This window comes from Tachyglossus aculeatus, chromosome X1 (assembly GCF_015852505.1).
Source record: "Tachyglossus aculeatus isolate mTacAcu1 chromosome X1, mTacAcu1.pri, whole genome shotgun sequence".
NCBI classification, from domain to species: Eukaryota; Metazoa; Chordata; class Mammalia; order Monotremata; family Tachyglossidae; genus Tachyglossus; species Tachyglossus aculeatus.
Genome location: NC_052101.1, coordinates 40579604 through 40597036, shown reverse-complemented (window position 1 = coordinate 40597036; position 17433 = coordinate 40579604). Strand labels below are relative to the sequence as shown.

At 44.1% G+C, this 17433-nt stretch overlaps 1 long non-coding RNA gene across 1 annotated transcript; it reads right to left on the bottom strand.

Annotated features, from left to right (window-relative positions):
• Positions 1 to 4927: 4927 nt before the first annotated feature.
• On the bottom strand, positions 4928 to 16076 carry LOC119950028. Its single transcript, XR_005457328.1, has 3 exons — positions 15998 to 16076; positions 14657 to 14786; positions 4928 to 5080 (listed from the first exon to the last, which is right to left on the bottom strand). It is a non-coding gene; the product is annotated as an uncharacterized LOC119950028 (long non-coding RNA).
• Positions 16077 to 17433: the final 1357 nt, after the last annotated feature.

Here is a 17433-nt window from a genome sequence, read left to right as displayed (position 1 = left end):
GCAAGTCACTTAACTTCTCTGTGCCTCAGTCACCTCATCTGTAATATGGGGATTAAGACTGTGAGCCCCACGTGGGACAACCTGATTACCTTGTATCCCCCCCCCGCCAAATGCTTAGAACAGTGTTTGGCACATAGTAAGCACTTAACAAATACCATCATTATTATTATTATTATTACTATTACAAGTTGGCTATCTCAGAACTCTGACTCCATCCTTGAGCTGGAGTGAAAGCTTTCCCAAGTGCTTAGTACGGTGCTCTGTACGCAGTAAGCACTCAATAAATACCACTGATTGATTGATTCTCCCTCCTACTTCGACTGTGAGCCCCATGTGGGGCAGAGACCGCATCCGGTCTGTATCCATCGTACTTCCACCCGTGCTTAGTACATTGCCTGGAACCTAGTAAGCACTGAACAGATACCACAATTATTATCTTCATCACCAACAATCAGAAAGGGGTGACAACTGATTGTAGAACCTATCGCAGTACTCCCTTGATAGCAGCTTGGCCCTAAACACAGTCTTCTAGTAAGCACTGAACAGATACCACAATTATTATCTTCATCACCAACAATCAGAAAGGGGTGACAACTGATTGTAGAACCTATCGCAGGACTCCCTTGATAGCAGCTTGGCCCTAAACACAGTCTTCTTGTACTATTCCGCTGACTACTGGTGCTTGTTTGAGAAGGTAGGGTGAGGGAGAGAAGTGGGGAAAGGAGAGAGTGTGCTAATCAGAGGATCCAGGAGAGCAGCACCCCTTCAGTTTAATGTCCCCTTCGAAGAGGGTCAGCAGCCCCAGAGTTCGGAGCGTTTGCATGGCCAGTGCCAAACCTCCACCGCTCCTTTCTCAGGCTATTATGGCATGGCCATAATTGAGAAGCAGCGTGGCTCAGTGCAAAGAGCACTGGCTTTGGAGTTGGAGGTTATGGGTTCAAATCTCCGCTCCGCCAAGCTGTGTGATTTCCCTTCTACTGAGAGCTCACCTCCTCCAGGAAGGATTCCCAGACTGAGCCCCCTCCTTCCTCTCCCCCTCTCCGCCCTCCCCATCCCCCTGCTTGCCTCCTTCCCCTCCCCACAGCACCTGTATATATGTTTGTACGTATTTATTACTCTATTTTATTTGTACATATTTATTCTATTTATTTTATTTTGTTAATATGTTTTGTTTGGTTCTCTGTCTCCCCCTTCTAGACTGTGAGCCCGCTGTTGGGTAGAGACCGTCTCTATATGTTGCCAACTTGGACTTCCCAAGCGCTTAGTCCAGTGCTCTGCACACAGTAAGCGCTCAATAAATACGACTGAATGAATGTTGGGCACGTCACTTCACTTCACTGGGCCTCAGTTCCCTCATCTGGAAAATGGGGTTGAAGACCGGGAGCCCATCGCGGGACAACCTGAACAATCAATCAATCAATCAATCGTATTTATTGAGCGCTTACTGTGTGCAGAGCACTGTACTAAGCGCTTGGGAAGTCCAAGTCGGCAACACATAGAGACAGTCCCTACCCAACAGCGGGCTCACAGTCTAGAACCTGATCACCTTGAAACCTCCCCAGAGCTTAGGACAGTGCTGTGCACGTAGTAAGCGCTTAATAAATGCCATCATTATTATTGTTATGATCAGAAGAATGGAGCTTGGCCTCCGCATTCAATGTCATTATCAATTATCATTATCAATCAGCTCCTGCTGGTACTGGATTCCAGGACTTCCCTCTGATTCCCTATGCCCAGCAGGTGGCAGCAGAGCTCAAGTGTCTAAACAATCAATCAATCAATCAATCGTATTTATTGAGCGCTTACTGTGTGCAGAGCACTGTACTGAGCGCTTGGGAAGCACAAGTTGGCAACATATAGAGACAGTCCCTACCCAACAGTGGGCTCACAGTCTAAAAGACAGATGGCAAACAGAGCAGACGATTTCTGACCTCGCCTACTGCTTGCCATGCTGTGTGACCAGGGACAGATCACTAAACCTCTCTGTGCTCCTCAGATCGGAAATAAGCAACACATCACCTAACCAACTACACCGACATTTCAACTAGCACCCAAATAAAAGTCCTCCACCCTCCCTGATAGAGCAGCGTGACTCAGTGGAAAGAGCATGGGCTTTGGAGTCCGAGGTCATGGGTTCAAATGGGTTTATTGCATCAGCCTCCTCTCTGATCTCCCATCCTCCTGTCTCTCCCCACTTCAATCCTTACTTCACACCGCTGCCTGGATCATCTTTGTGCAGAAAAGCTCTGGGCATGTTACTCCCCTCCTCAAAAATCTCCAGTGGCTACCAGTCAACCTACGCATCAGGCAAAAACTCCTCACCCTGGGCTTCAAGGCTGTCCATCACCTCGCCCCCTCCGACCTCACCTCCCTTCTCTCTTTCTACAGCCCAGCCCGCACCCTCCGCTGCTAATCTCCTCACTGTGCCTCGTTCTCACATGTTCCGCCGTCGACCCCCGGCCCACATCATCCCCCTGGCCTGGAATGCCCTCCCTCCACACATCCGCCAAGCTAGCTCTCTTCCTCCCTTCAAAGCCCTACTGAGAGCTCACCTCCTCCAGGAGGCCTTCCCACACTGAGCCCCCTTCTTCCTCTCCCCCTCCTCCCCCTCCCCATCCCCCCCGCCTTACCTCCTTTCCCTCCCCACAGCACCTGTATATATGTATATATGTTTGTATGTATTTATTACTCTATTTATTTTATTTGTACATATTTATTCTATTTATTTATTTTATTCTATTCTATTATTATTTTATCATTATTATTATATTATTATTATTATTATTATTTTATTCTATTTATTTATTCTATTTATTTTATTAATATATTTTGTTTTGTTGTCTGTCTCCCCCTTCTAGACTGTGAGCCCACTGTTGGGTAGGGACCGTCTCTATATGTTGCAAACTTGTACTTCCCAAGTGCTTAGTCCAGTGCTCTGCACTTGGCTTTGGGCAAGTCACTTAACTTCTCTGTGCCTCAGTGACCTCATTTGTAAAATGGGGATTAAGACTGTGAGCTCCCCGTGGGACAAACTCCCCAGCTCTTAGAACAGAGCTTTGCACATAGTAAGTGCTTAACAAATACCATCGTTATTATTATTATTATTCCCTCCCCCTCAGACTTTTGGGACCTTCAGCCCATCTTCAGAACCTTTCAAGAACCCTTTCCTAACTAACCTATCTTCCCCCCTACTCTGACCCCTTCTGCATCACTGTGCAACTTAAGTCTGCACCCCCTAAGCACTTTGATATCCACCCCATTCCCACCTAGACGTACCCTTATAGTCTGTTGCTTCCCCTACCTGTAATTTATTTTAGTGTTTGATTCCCCCAGTGGATTATAATAAATTCACTTAGGGCAGAGATTTTGCTTTACAACTAACTCTATTGTACTCGCCCAAGGGCTTAGTGCAGTGCTCTGCACACAGCACTGTATTAAGCCCTTGGAAGAGTATAATATAAGCTCCCTCCCTCCACCTCTTTTCTGAGTTTGGAAAGTCAGGTTTTAATCCTGTTCTCCCTCTAAACTCCACACTCTCTGGTCCCCCTGCAAGTTGATCCCTCTTTCCAAAAGAAACAAATCCTTTATGTCATTCTCAATTTGGAGGGCCTCTGTCAGGTGAGCTTCCTGAAAACCATGATAGAGTCAGAAACTCAATCATAATAATAATAATTGGGGCATTTGTTAAGCACTAAGCACTGGGGTGGATGATAATTGGGGTATTTGTTAAGCACTGGGGTGTATTCAAGCAAATTAGGTTGGACACAGTCTATTTGTTCTGACGACTTGACACCTGTCCACATGTTTTGTTTTGTTGTCTGTTTCCCCCTTCTAGACTGTAAGCCCGTTGTTGGGTAGGGACCGTCTCTATATGTTGCCAACTTGGACTTCCCAGCTCTTAGTACAGTGCTCTGCAAACAGTAAGCGTTCAATAAATATGATTGAATGAATGAATGAATGAATAACTGAGGCCCAAAGTGAAGTTACTTGCCCAAGGTCACACCGCAGACAAGTGGCAGAGTCAGGATTAGAACCCACAACCTTTTGACTCCCAAGCCCATGCTCTATCCACTATACCATGCTTCTCCCCCTCAATGGCCATGCCCCTTGTCTCCTTCCCCTAGGGAAACGAGGCCGAAGCCACTCCATGGAAAGGGAAGAAGCTTCTTCCCCCCAGGGACTCTGAGGTGAATGAGACGCCTCCCCCTCCCTCCTGAGGCTTCTCTGATGGGGTGACTGGCCTGTCTCCCAGATCTACAGGGTCTGTCCACCATGGAGGCCTTTAACCAAAAGGGACTGCAACGCTCGATGACTCTGGTAGCTCAAAGCAGAGAAGCCGCAAAGCCAGCCTCTTGTTCTAGGCTCCGGGATTTCTCCCCCAAATTAATAGTCCTCCCGTGCATTTGAGGAATGAGCAAGTAGGGCAGCTCAGACTTAAAAATAAACCAGAAGAATGCTTCCAGCGGACAAGGGGTTCAGCTTGGGAAATTCCTTCTGGAGAACAGGGACCATTCCCCGTCGTTGATTTCACCATCCCCCTGCCCTGGAGCGAACGGAGCCTTCCCCAGCTCGTCCCCGGAGCTGGGATCCCGGAGGAAAATGGGATCTCAGATTTTTGGGAACAGCGAGCAACCTCTCCCGTCAGCTTTGCTGGAGGTGAAATGTTGCATAATGAGAATCTTTCACATCATCTAGACTTCAGAGAGAACAGCAGGCAGGCCAGCACAGCCTCTTACTGCTGCTCTAATAGTTCCTGAAAAGGGGGGGATTTGGTACCTAATGATCCCAGATCACCTCCCAGGGTCTGCCAGCGCTTGGCATACAGTAAGCACTTAAATACCTTTTTTTTTTTCTTGAAGCTTGAGGATTTAGATAGGTATCAGACAGGAAACACAGAGTTTTTGCTTAATCTTCATTTCACCCTGAATCATGCCGATAAATGAGAATGATGTAAGCAGTCTTTAATTGCCTCAGTTGAAGTGCCATTTCACCTTACCTACCTCTTCACTCTGGAGGAGAGAAATGGTCTCATAGTTCCCAGAGCCGCCTCCCCAGAGAACTGGATTACTGGGTCGTGGGTCTGGTGGTACAAAATGGAGAAAGCGAGTAAGGAGAAGGAACAGAGTGTCTAGGGGAGAGAAATTGTCTACCAACTCTATTGTATTGTACTTTCCTAAACCTTTAATACAGTGCTCTGCACTCAATAAGCACTCACTAAATACCACTGATTGATTGAGTTGGTGAGAGCGGTTACAGAATGTTAACCCCAAGAAAGTGCCACTGATTCAAAAACCACCTTTCAGCTGGCTGGGTGCTTAGTCCAAGAAAATGAGCAGCATGGTGGAAGCTGAGATACCAGGGAGAGATCAGATAGACTCACCTCCTCCAGGAGGCCTTCCCAGACTGAGCCCCTCCTTTCCTCTCCCCCTCGTCCCCCTCTCCACCCCCCATCTTACCTCCTTCCCTTCCCCACAGCACCTGTATATATGTATATATGTTTGTACATATTTGTTACTCTATTTATTTATTTATTTTACTTGTACATATCTATTCTATTTATTTTATTTTGTTAGTATGTTTGGTTTTGTTCTCTGTCTCTGTTCTCTGTCTCCCCCTTTTAGACTGTGAGCCCACTGTGAGCACTCTGCAAACACTGTGAGCCCACTGTTGGGTAGGGACTGTCTCTGTATGTTGCCAACTTGTACTTCCCAAGCGCTTAGTACAGTGCTCTGCACACAGTAAGCGCTCAATAAATACGATTGATGATGATGATGATGATGATAGACTCATCCATTGCCACCATTTCTCCCCCACGCTTCTCGTCAACAGAGATATGGAAGATATTCTCCAGTAGGGTGGACGGTTGTTCAGTACTTGAGCAGATGGCATTGACTAAGGAATGGAGCACTGGGAAAGTCACTTCACTTCTTTGTACCTCAGTTATCTCATCTGTAAAATGGGGATTAAGACTGAGGCCTATGTGGGACAGGGACTGTGCCCAACTCCAGTGCTTAGTACGGTGCCTGGCATATAGTAAGCACTTAAATACCATAAAAAAAATCCTCAGGGAATAACTGGATACTTGCCTAAGCAATTCACCTAAATTTGGGATTATTGAGGAACTATCAGTCTTTATGAGCAATTCCTAGGAAACTCTCTTGGTGGATTCTTGGTGCTTTGTTTGGTTTTGTTCTCTGTCTCCCCCTTTTACACTGTGAGCCCACTGTTGGGTAGGGACTGTATATGTTGCCAACTTGTACTTCCCAAGCGCTTAGTACAGTGCTCTGCACACAGTAAGCGCTCAATAAATACAATTGATTGATTGATTGCTTACTGTTTGCAGAATGCTTTGGAGAGTACAATATAACAGAGTTTCCTGTCCACGAGGAGCTTACCCTGTTATTGACCGGTTGATGTTGAGACTTGCTAGTCAGGCCCAGAAACAGTGGATTTCTTTCCTTTTCCTATTAAAGTGTTATTCAGATTTCTGGGAGTGTCAGTAAAGACAAGTGCGGTGTATACATCGATGCAAAGTTGTATATATCTTTAGTGGTTTATTCTGGTCTTTAGAATTATTGATGTTGGGCAGCTACAGAATAATACCCTTAGGAAATTAGCAATGAGGCAAGACTATATAGCTGATTATTAATTATTAATTGATTAATTGACAATAGAATGGTTATGTGTCATAAAGGCTGAAATAATAGTTTGGGAAATGTGAAAAACTGCCTTAATATGTCTTGATCCAAAAGATACAGACAGCTTCCTAGATACTGTAGTAGATTTAAGTGAGACATAGAATGACCCAGTGGATGGAGCGTGGGCTTGGAAGTCAGATGGTCATGGGTTCTAATCTCAAATCTGCCACTTGTCGGCTGTGTGAACTTGGGCAAGTCACTTAACTTCTCTGTACCTCAGTTACCTCATCTGTAAAATGGGGATCAAGACAGTGAGCTCCATGTGAAACAGGGACTGTGTCCAACCTGATTTTCTTGTAGCCACCCCAAAGCTTAGTACAGTGCCTGACACGTAGTAAGCACTTAAAAAATCTCATTATTATTGTTATCATTATTATGAAAACATAAATTGGGCCAATGGGCTTGCTACATATAGAAATCAGGGAATCAAATCATCATCATCAATCGTATTTATTGAGCGCTTACTGTGTGCAGAGCACTGTACTAAGCACTCGGGAAGTACAAGTAGAGGTTAATGAAGAATTCCAATTGTATATTGCAAAAATAAAATATCAGATGTTTACTGTGCATTTTAGTCACTGTGGATTGCTGGCCCTGAATTAATAAGGTATTCATGAATATTAATCAGTATTAATGATCTGTTGGTTTCACTGTTTACTGAATGTCATCAATGGGTAAAAAGATATTCCAAAAATGTTTCTAGAGAAAAAGTGTCTTAGCTTTACTTTGCTCCATTAAATTTGAATTCCAGGGACCTACACTTTAGAATGTTAAATTTATGTAACAGGAATTCCAAAAGCCCAAGAGAAATCAATTTTGAGCATATTGCTCATAATACTGAAACTGATATTTGTACCCTGTTGCAGTATTTGGGTTAAATTAGTTAATTGAGGTCTAAGTTTTGTCCTGAAATATGATGTGGCCAGACTCTCAAAATTATGAGGATGTAATCATGTATGTTAATTTACTCAAAATAATTGAATTGAATGAGGATATGGCTAGACCAAAATTTAGTTTTCTACACAGTCTCAATCAAAACTAATTAGGGGTACCTGCCTGCACTATTCAATGAGATATCAGTACAACTGGGGAAATGAACTTGCTGATAAGAGGTTCAAGAGTGTAGACATAATCTGGTTTAAAATCTGCTTCCAGAACCCTCCAATTTCCTAATTACAGTGTCCTGCAGATTTTGATCTAGCCCAACTGCCAAATCAGGAAATTAAATGATGCTGAATTGAAAGATGCAGTTTTAATGTTAATGCATTCAGAGTTTGGGATTTAAGGTAAAGGATGTTTCTCCAGACTTTCTGTAATGGTCATCTGTCCTGCTCAGTGATGATGGTGAATCGTCAACATTTGACTCCTGCACGAATTGGAAAAGGCTCACAATGATACTGTTTTACAATGGTACTACAGTTCAAGATATTCTTCAGCTAGTAGCTGATTTACTGACTTATTCAATGATTTCCTGAAGGATTATTAAGCTCTTGAGAGAGTACAATACAAGAGAGCTGGTGGAAACGTTCCCTGCCCACAATGAGCTTGCAGTCTAGAGGACAAGCTGTCTGTCCCCCAGTCATCTTGGATGTTTTTAAAAAGGACTTCTGCTACTTCAACAAACTCCTTCCGAAGATTCAACAACCAGGACTGTATACAATATTTTAGGCGCAGTGAACCTTGCCTTTATAAAGAAGTGAAGCTGTACTTTTGTTTTAATTTTCTATATTCTTAGCTGCTGGCATGCACACTGAACTGGCGATTTGAGGGAACCATCACCCATGACTCCAAGATGTCCCCCCTGAGTTGTATTGACAGCTCAGAGTTCATCAGTCTGTGGTTGAATTTTGAGTTATTTTTCCCAAAGTGCATTACCTACACCTTCAAACTCATGGGTGATATTTTTTCCTCTCACTTTCATGAGAATTTCCCTCAGTTTCTCCCTAGCAGCACAAAACATCCCATTCAGAAGAGCTTATTGCCCTTTGCACAAACTTGGAGATTTTACCATATAATAATAATAATAATTTTGGTATTTGTTAAGTGTTTATTATGTTTAAAGTGCTGAGGTAGATACAAGTTGATTAGATTGGAAGCAGTCCCTGCCCTCACAGTCTAAGTAGGAGGGAGAACAGGTATTGAATCCCAATTTTACAGGAAACTGGGGCATAGAAATGTTATTTTCCCAAGGAACCATAGCAGGGAAGTGGTGGACTGGGATCAGAACCCAGGACTTCTGACTCTCATACTCGCTCTGTTTTCCACTAGGCTATGCTACTGCACACTCCTCTCAAATCATTTATGAAGATGGTAAAACTGTTTCTATCCTCTATAATAATAATAATGGCATTTATTATGCACTTAGTATGTACAAAGCACTGTTCTAAGCACTGGGGAGGTAACAAGGTGATCAGGTTGTCCCACGGGGACTCACAGTCTTAATCTCCACTTTCCAGATGAGGTAACTGAGGCACAGAGAAGTGAAGTGACTTCCCCAAAGTCACACAGCGGACAATTGGCGGGGCTGTGATTTGAACCCATGACCTCTGACTCCAAAGCCCAGGCTCTTTCCACTGAGCAACACTGCTTCCCAAGCTACTGCGTTATTAGCCCCTCTCCATCCTGACTATCCCTTTTTCATTTTTTTTTGCTAGTTTTCTATCCATGTCCTTCATTCAATCGTATTTATTGAGCGCTTACTGTGTGCAGAGCACTGTTCTAAGCACTTGGGAAGTACACTGTGTTCACTGATCCTTAAGCTTATAATTGATTTTACCAATTTTCCAGGAATAGAAGAATCAACCATTGGTCTCTTTAACAGATGGGAGTTGCATGGGGAGTTTGCCATTCATTCATTCAATCGTATTTATTGAGCACTTACTGTGTGCAGAGCACTGTACTAAGCGCTTGGGAAGTACAAGCTGGCAACATATAGAGACGGTCCCTACCAGTCCTTGGCAACCAAAGGCATTTATAACGGTCATTCCAGAAACTTCCCCACTCTTGGGGGATTGCCAAACATCCTCGTTGATTTGTTTCTGTCTTACCTGGAACCGTTTGTCTGGTGACCACAATTTAATAACATTACTTTAACCTATCACCTACATAAAAACCAACTCAACGGTGGTGCTTTCCACAAACACTTCCTCAGTAAAATCGGTGCTATAGAAAGCATTGAGTTTCTCAACTATCCCCTGAGTCAAGAGAAGCAACCAGACTTAATCCTGCTTTATATTTTTACAACTTTACAAGAGAAGCAGTGTGGCTTAATGGAAAGAGCCCGGGCTTGGGAGTCAGAGGTTCTTCAGAGGTCGTGGGTTCTAATCCCGGCTCCCCACTTCTCAGCTGTATGACTTTGGACAAGTCACTTAACTTCTCTGTGCCTCAGTTCCCTCATCTTGTAAAAAGGGGGATTAATACTATAAGCCCGACGTGGGACAACCTGATTACCTTGTATCAACCCCAGTGCTTAGAACAGTGCTTTGCACATAGTAAGCACTTAACAAATACCATAATTATTATTAGCATTATTGTAGTTAATGCAGTAAAATTACAGTTGTAGAAGAGCACATAAATGCATAACAATAAAAAGGACATTTGTACTACATACCATCATTTAGGGTGTCATTTGAACCACCAACTCCCAACTCATTAAATTCCAGCATTATTATATTGTTGCTATTATTAGTGAGTAATAATGAGGGTTAAATACTTGTTAATAATAATATTTGTAGTACCTTTTAAGGGCTTTCTATGTACCAAGCACTGTTCTAAGTAGTGGGGCAGATACAAGGTAATCACTTTGGACACAGTCCCTGCCTCACATGGGGCTCTCAGTCTTAATCTCCATTTTACATTTCATTCATTCATTCAATCGCATTTATTGAGCACTTACTGTGTGCACAGCACTGTACTAAGCGCTTGGGAGTGCAAGTTGGCAACATATAGAGACAGTCCCTACCCAACAGTGGGCTCACAGTCTAGAAGGGATGAGGTAACTGAGGCACAAAGAAGTAAAGTGGCTTGCCCAAGACACGTGGTGGAACCGGGATTAGGACCCACATCCTCCAGATCCCAGGCTCGTGTTCTTTCCCTTAGACCATTCCCACTCCACCTTAGACTGCAAACCACATATAGGGCAGGGATCGTCTGATAAGATTGCTGTCGCTATCTCAGCACTTACCAAACTGTTTGGCATATCGTGAGCCTTCACAAATGCTATTATTGCTATTATCACTAATAATTTTAGCATTTGTGATTGCCCTATATGTGGCTCACAGTCAAAGGGAGACAGGTAGCAAGTATTTAATCCTCATTTGACGGATGAGGAAATTGAGGCATAGAGAAATTAAGTGACTTGCTCAAGTTTACACAGCAGGCAGTGACAGAGCTGGGATGAGAAGCAACGTGACCTATGGATAGAACATGGGCCTGAGAGTCCGAAGGACTTGGGTTCTAATCTCAGCTCTGCCACTTGTCTGCTGTGTGACCTCGGGTATGCCAATTAACTTCTCTGTACCTCAGTTATCAAATCTGTAAATGCGGAATAAAGACTGTGAGCTCCATGCAGGACAAGGGCTGTGTCCAATCTGATAAACTTCTTGTATCTAGCCGAGTGCTTTAATATAGTGCCTGGCACGTAGTAAGTACTTAACAAATATCATTTTTAAAAAATCAGTTCTACTGTCTCCTGTTCTATTTATTTTATTTGGTTTATATGTTTTGTTTTGTTGTCTGTCTCCCCCTTCTAGACTGTGAGCCCACTGTTGGGTAGGAACCGTCTCTATATGGTGCAAACTTGTACTTCCCAAGCACTTAGTACGGTGCTCTGCACACAGTAAGTCCTTAATAAATACGATTGAATGAATGAATGAATGGTCCTGTGCTCAAATGACAGGTTTCTATGGTACTATTATTCCATAAAATGGAGCATAGTAATAATATAACAGAGAAAAATGGGAGCCAAAGTATATTTAGAATGTATTTTCCATTTTGGTAGGATATTTTTAACCAACCAGCCTGTCATTCTTGATCTGGTCTGGTCTGTTCAGATCTCGTCTGATCCGATCTGCCAAGTCGGATCTGGTCTGATTCAGCCACGCCGAGTCAATTGCATTTTTATGAAACATGGATTTTGTGTCATTTTCAAACTTTTCATTTTCAACTACAAGAAGTTGGAAAGTTAGGGGGAAAAGAAAATTGCCCAAGAGAATCCTGATTCATTTCTTGACAGTTTACACTGTCTAGTGCCTGCTGTGCTTTGTGTGCTTTTTTTTTATTTTAAAGGGTACACTGAAGGTAGTGCTCATCACTTTTATCATCTTTTTTTGTCACTATTTATAAAAGCCTCTCGAAAGCTGAAAACACAATTTTCTTCTTTTATCCTCAGCTTATACACACATTTATAGATGAGTCCTAGCATTGTTAATTAGAAAGGGCTTGCAGCCTGGGGACTGAGAAAACTGGCCATAAGAGACATGGCTGAGCTTCCTTTCCTGAAATGGTTGCTAAAAGTTGATGCCAATTGTAGAACTGCTAATCAAATCCCAGAGGTGTCAGGATTTTGGAATCGCTAATTGAATCCCAGAAATGTCAGGATAAATCCAGGCTCTACTACTTGCTGACTGTATGAACTTGGATGGGTCTAAACTCCTGCAAGCCAAAGTTCCCTCATCCCTTTTACAGAGGATTCAGTTCCTGTTCTCCCTCCCGCTTAGACTGTGAACTCCATATGGGACAAAGACTATGTCCAATCTGGTTATCTTGTATCTATGTTAATGCTTAATTCAGGGTTTGGCAAATTGTTAGCCTTATAAAATCAATCATATCTACTGAGTGCTTACTATATGCAGAGCACCGTACTAAGAGCTTGGAAGAGTACAATACGTAAAGATGTTCCCCGTCCACAATCCATCATCATCATCATCAATCGTATTTATTGAGCGCTTACTATGTGCAGAGCACTGTACTAAGTGCTTGGGAAGTACAAATTGGCAACATATAGAGACAGTCCCTACCCAACAGTGGGCTCACAGTCTAAAAGGGGGAGACAGAGAACAAAACCAAACATACTAACAAAATAAAATAAATAGAATAGATGTGTACAAGTAAAATAGAGTAATAAATATGTACAAACAGTCTATAGACTGTGACCCATTTGGGGCAGGGTAGGGAAGCACACTTGGGAGATGAAAAGGAGCCAGAGATGGAGCTGGGATGTTCATTTCTCCTTCTGTCCCCTTCTCCAGATGCTACTATTAATGCCGACACCTCTCTTACCCTGAGCCGACCCTGGGAAAAAGTGTGAGAGTCTCTTCTAGTTCTCTGCCCACAGACTCCATGAGGATGAACCACCCACTGTCTCACACTTACCCCATCTGTCCAGGCTGACTGGAGATCCTCTGGGATGAGGTGGGGGCCATGACTCCAGGGTCACTGTATGTCACCCCAAGGAGCTCCCCTCTATCCTCCTGTTTCTGGCCACTGGACTGATTGACAGTAGCACCACCTCTAATGTTGCTCACGCAGCATTGAGCATCAGAGGGAATTTCCAGCCTGGAATACCAAGGCTGATCTGATTGCCGTCTCCATCTCCGTTTGGCATATTGTGAGCCTTCACAAATGCTATTATTTTTATTAGTATTCATAATTTTAGCATTTGTGATGGTCCTATATGTGGCTCACAGTCAAAGGGAGACAGGTAGCAAGTACTTAATCCTCATTTGACAGATGAGGAAATTGAGGCATAGACTAATTAAGTGACTGGCTCAAGTTTACGCAGCAGGCAGGGACAGAGCTGGGATTAGAAGCAACATGATTTATGGATACAATAAGGGCCTGAGAGTCAGAAGGACTTGGGTTCTCCCCAGTGAAGCTCTCGGAGCTGTCAGGCTGGACCAGGTGGGGGTGATTAATCAATTAAGCAATCAATCAGTGACATTTACTGAGTGCTAGCTGTGTGCAATCAGCAGCACGGCTTAGTGGAGAGAGCACAGCCTTGGGAGTCAGAGGTCGTGGGTTCTAATTCTGCCTCTGCCACTTGTCTACTGTGTGACTTTGGGCAAGTCACTTAGTAATAATAATAATAATTTTTGTACTTGGTAAGTGCTTACTATGTGCCAAGCACTGTTCTAAGTGCTGGGGGAGATACAAGGTGATCAGGTTGTCCCACATGGGGCTCACAGTCTTAATCCCCATTTTCCAGATGAGGTAACTGAGGCACAGAGAAGTTAAGTGACTTGCCCAAAGTCACACAGCTGAAAAGTGGCAGAGCAGGGATTAGAACCCATGACCTCTGACTCCCAAGCCTGCACTCTTTCCACTGAGCCACACTGGTTCTCTAACTTCACTTCTCTGTGCCTCAATTACCTCATCTGTAAAATGGGGATGAAGACCGTGAGCCCCATGTGGGATTATCTGATTACCTTGCATCTCCCCTAGTGCTTAGAACAGTGCTTGGCACATAGTAAGTGCTTAACAAATACCATTACTATTATTATTATTATTTATTGAGCACTTACTATGTGCAGAACCTTGCTTTAATTTTTAAAAAAGTTTAGGTTTCTTTATTTTAAATTTTTCCTGAAAGATTGCTTTTCCCAACAAAATAGATTGCCTCTTTGTATTAGGGAGGATGAGCCTATTCCCTGGGCATGAATGGAAAACTGCTGCATACTGAGATCCAGTACCTAAGATTGTCTCGGGCCAAGATCAATCACTCAGTCGTATTTATTGAGCACTTACTTTGTGCAGGGACACCATACTAAGTGCTTGGGAGACTAACAGAGCTGGTAGACACATTTCCTGCCCACAGCGAGCTTACAGTCTAGAGGGAATGAGATATATAGGACCACTTGGTTTTCCCTTCTTACAGTAGTTGTGCAAATTATCCACTGTTTCTCATAAGACATTTCTCCACGGTGATACTGTCTAATTAAGGATGCAGGGGCGAGGCTGACCTCTTTCAGCCTGAAGGCACAATCTCATGGCTGCTCACTCAGAAGTCTGGCCTGCAGATGAGTCTGCTCCGTGGTTTAGTCTGCCCCCTCTTTTCCTTCTGGAGAGCCAGGCATGGAGATTGATTTCCCCCTGAGTGGATGAGGGGTTGAGAATGAAAAGGGGAATGAAGAGGAGAGAGAAATGGAAAAGGATAACAAGAATAAGAATTGCGCTATTTGTTAAGCACTTACTACGTGCCAAGCACTGTACCAAATGCTGGGATACAGACAAGAAAATCTAGTCCCTCGTGGGTCGACCAGTCTAAGTAGAAGGGAGAACAGGGATTGATTCCCCATTTTATAAATGAAGGAACTGAGGCACAGAGAAGTTAAGTGACTTGCCCAAGGTTAGAACAGTGCTTTGCACATAGTAAGTGCTTAACAAATGACATACTTGAGAAGTAGCGTGGCAAAGTGGAAAGAGAATGGGCTTTGGAGTTAGAGGTAATGGGTTTGAATCCCGGCTCTGCAAATTGTCAGCTGTGGGACTTTGGGCAAGTCACTTAACTTCTCTGGGCCTCAGTTACCTCATCTGTAAAATGGGGATTAAGACTGTGAGCCCCCCGTGGGACAACCTGATCGCCTTGTAACCTCCCCAGAGCTTAGAACGGTGCTTGGCATATAGTAAGCACTTAAATGCCATTATTATTTTTATTATTATTATTAATTTGCCCAAATTAAGTGGTGGGGCTGGGACTAGAACCCAGGCCTGTGATCTTTTCATTAGGCCACACTGCTTCTCTTACTGGCTAATTGATTGACCATGGGGGATTGCCAGACTAGGGGAGAGTCAACCTATTCTTCCCAAAGGCTGGGCAACAAACACCATTTTCATGACAATTTGAATTGTCCCCATTGGTCCCTCAAGCCTCAAGGGTTCCCCTGGCCTCAGAGTCTCCTGAATGTCACAGCCCCCTTGAACAAGTCACGGTCAATACCGACTGAGTGTACTGCACTAACTGAGGCCCCTCAGCTAGGAAGGTGTCTCTTTACTTCCCTTCCTTCTCCAAGTTGGGATGCTTCCCAGGCCAGGAGAATAAGGAACATCACCCGCTAGAAGAAAACTGAAGAGAACTTCATCCACATGGCATGCAGCCAAGAAGAGCAGATGGCATTGTAGATTGCAGCTGGTTGGCATGGGAAAGGACCAAAGAAGGGAGCAATGTTGGAGCAAGTCTGAAATCAGAAGGAACTGGCCTGCTTTTTGTTTCTGGTGTTTCCTGCCTCAGTGACCAGAGTTGATGTAGTAACTGTGGGAGTCAACTAAAGTCATCATGATCATCATCATATTCTTGCTATCACCTTAAATTCCCCAGTGTCTTTTATCCAGAATTGACCCGGAGATCGCTATGAGTGATGGGGATGTAGGTTAGATCATTCAATCACTCTAGAATGTGGTCCCCATGGAAACAGAACGCAGAAGGATTTGAAGGGCCTCAAGGCTGTCCTTCGCAGAACTTGACAATGTCGAGAGGAGATTTATAAGCAGTCAAAATCCAAAGGAAGTGAGGATAGTAAAATGGGGATTCAATCTCTATCCTCCCTCCTCAGATTATGATGCCCAAGTGGGACCGAGACTCTGTCTGATCTGATTTACTTGTATCCACCCCAGCACATAAAACTGTGCTTGACACATAGTAAGTGCTTAACAAGTGCCATGAAAAATGGGGCATGGAGGTAAAGGGACTTGGACAGTGGGTCATGTGACAAGAATCCAGGATTGGTAATGGGCAATAGAAAGTCAAATCTCAGAATCACACTCATTGCCTGGTCTAGGGAGGCCTGTTGGCCCTGTTGCCCCCAAGGAAAGAGTGATGACCATAATGAGGCGGCACAGGAGTATATTCATGGCACCTTCTCCAATTAGAGGGTGGGAACATCACTTATCCCATCTCAAGGAAGCCTCAGAGTGGAATTTTAAATAGGGTGAGGCAAGGCCATGGTGTGGCCTGGATGGGCTCTGTCCCTTTGGGAGCAATGCCCCTTTGGTTCATTAGGCATAGGCACCCTCAAGAGACAGAGGATTTGATTCTCCCTCATCCTAGATTCCCATGCAGAGCCAGCCGGCTGAGTTGGAGAGAGAACACTAGGTACTCCCTGCATAGCCTGGAACCTCATTATCCCTGAAGGAGAACAGCAATCACCCTTGTCTACTCTCCTTCCCTGCTTGTGATCAGAACCGGGTGAACACTCATCAGTCTTGACATTCATCGGTGGATGGGCTGGTGGTGGTTGCCCGTCCCTCAGGGACGTCAACGTTGGGATTGTGCTAGGACTTCTCCGATTTATGTTGAGTGATTTTTGCTTTTTCTCTCTCATCTCTTTTCTGGATGGTTTCTCGTTAACCAAGTATTGACTTCCCTTCAGTTCTCCGCAGATGATGCTGCTCTCCAATGGACAACCCCTGAGCGGGTCTTCAGGAGGGTTTGCAAGTGAGGGTGCACTGGTGTTTGTTCAGTGGAAGGCAGTGTGAATTCACACTCGGGAGGAGAGTGTGGGCTCTGCTCAGACCTCCTGGGGTGGGAAAGGTTTTTATGAGACTTTGACAGCACCGTGGCCTACAGGATAGAGAATGGACCTGGGGGTCAGAAGGACCTAGGTTCTAATCCCAGCTCCGTGACTTGTCTGCTGTGTGACTTTGGGCAAGTCACTTCACTTCTCTGGGCCTCAGTTACCTCATCTGAAAAATGAGGATTAAGAGTGAGAACCCCCTATAGAGTGGGGACTGTGTCCAACTG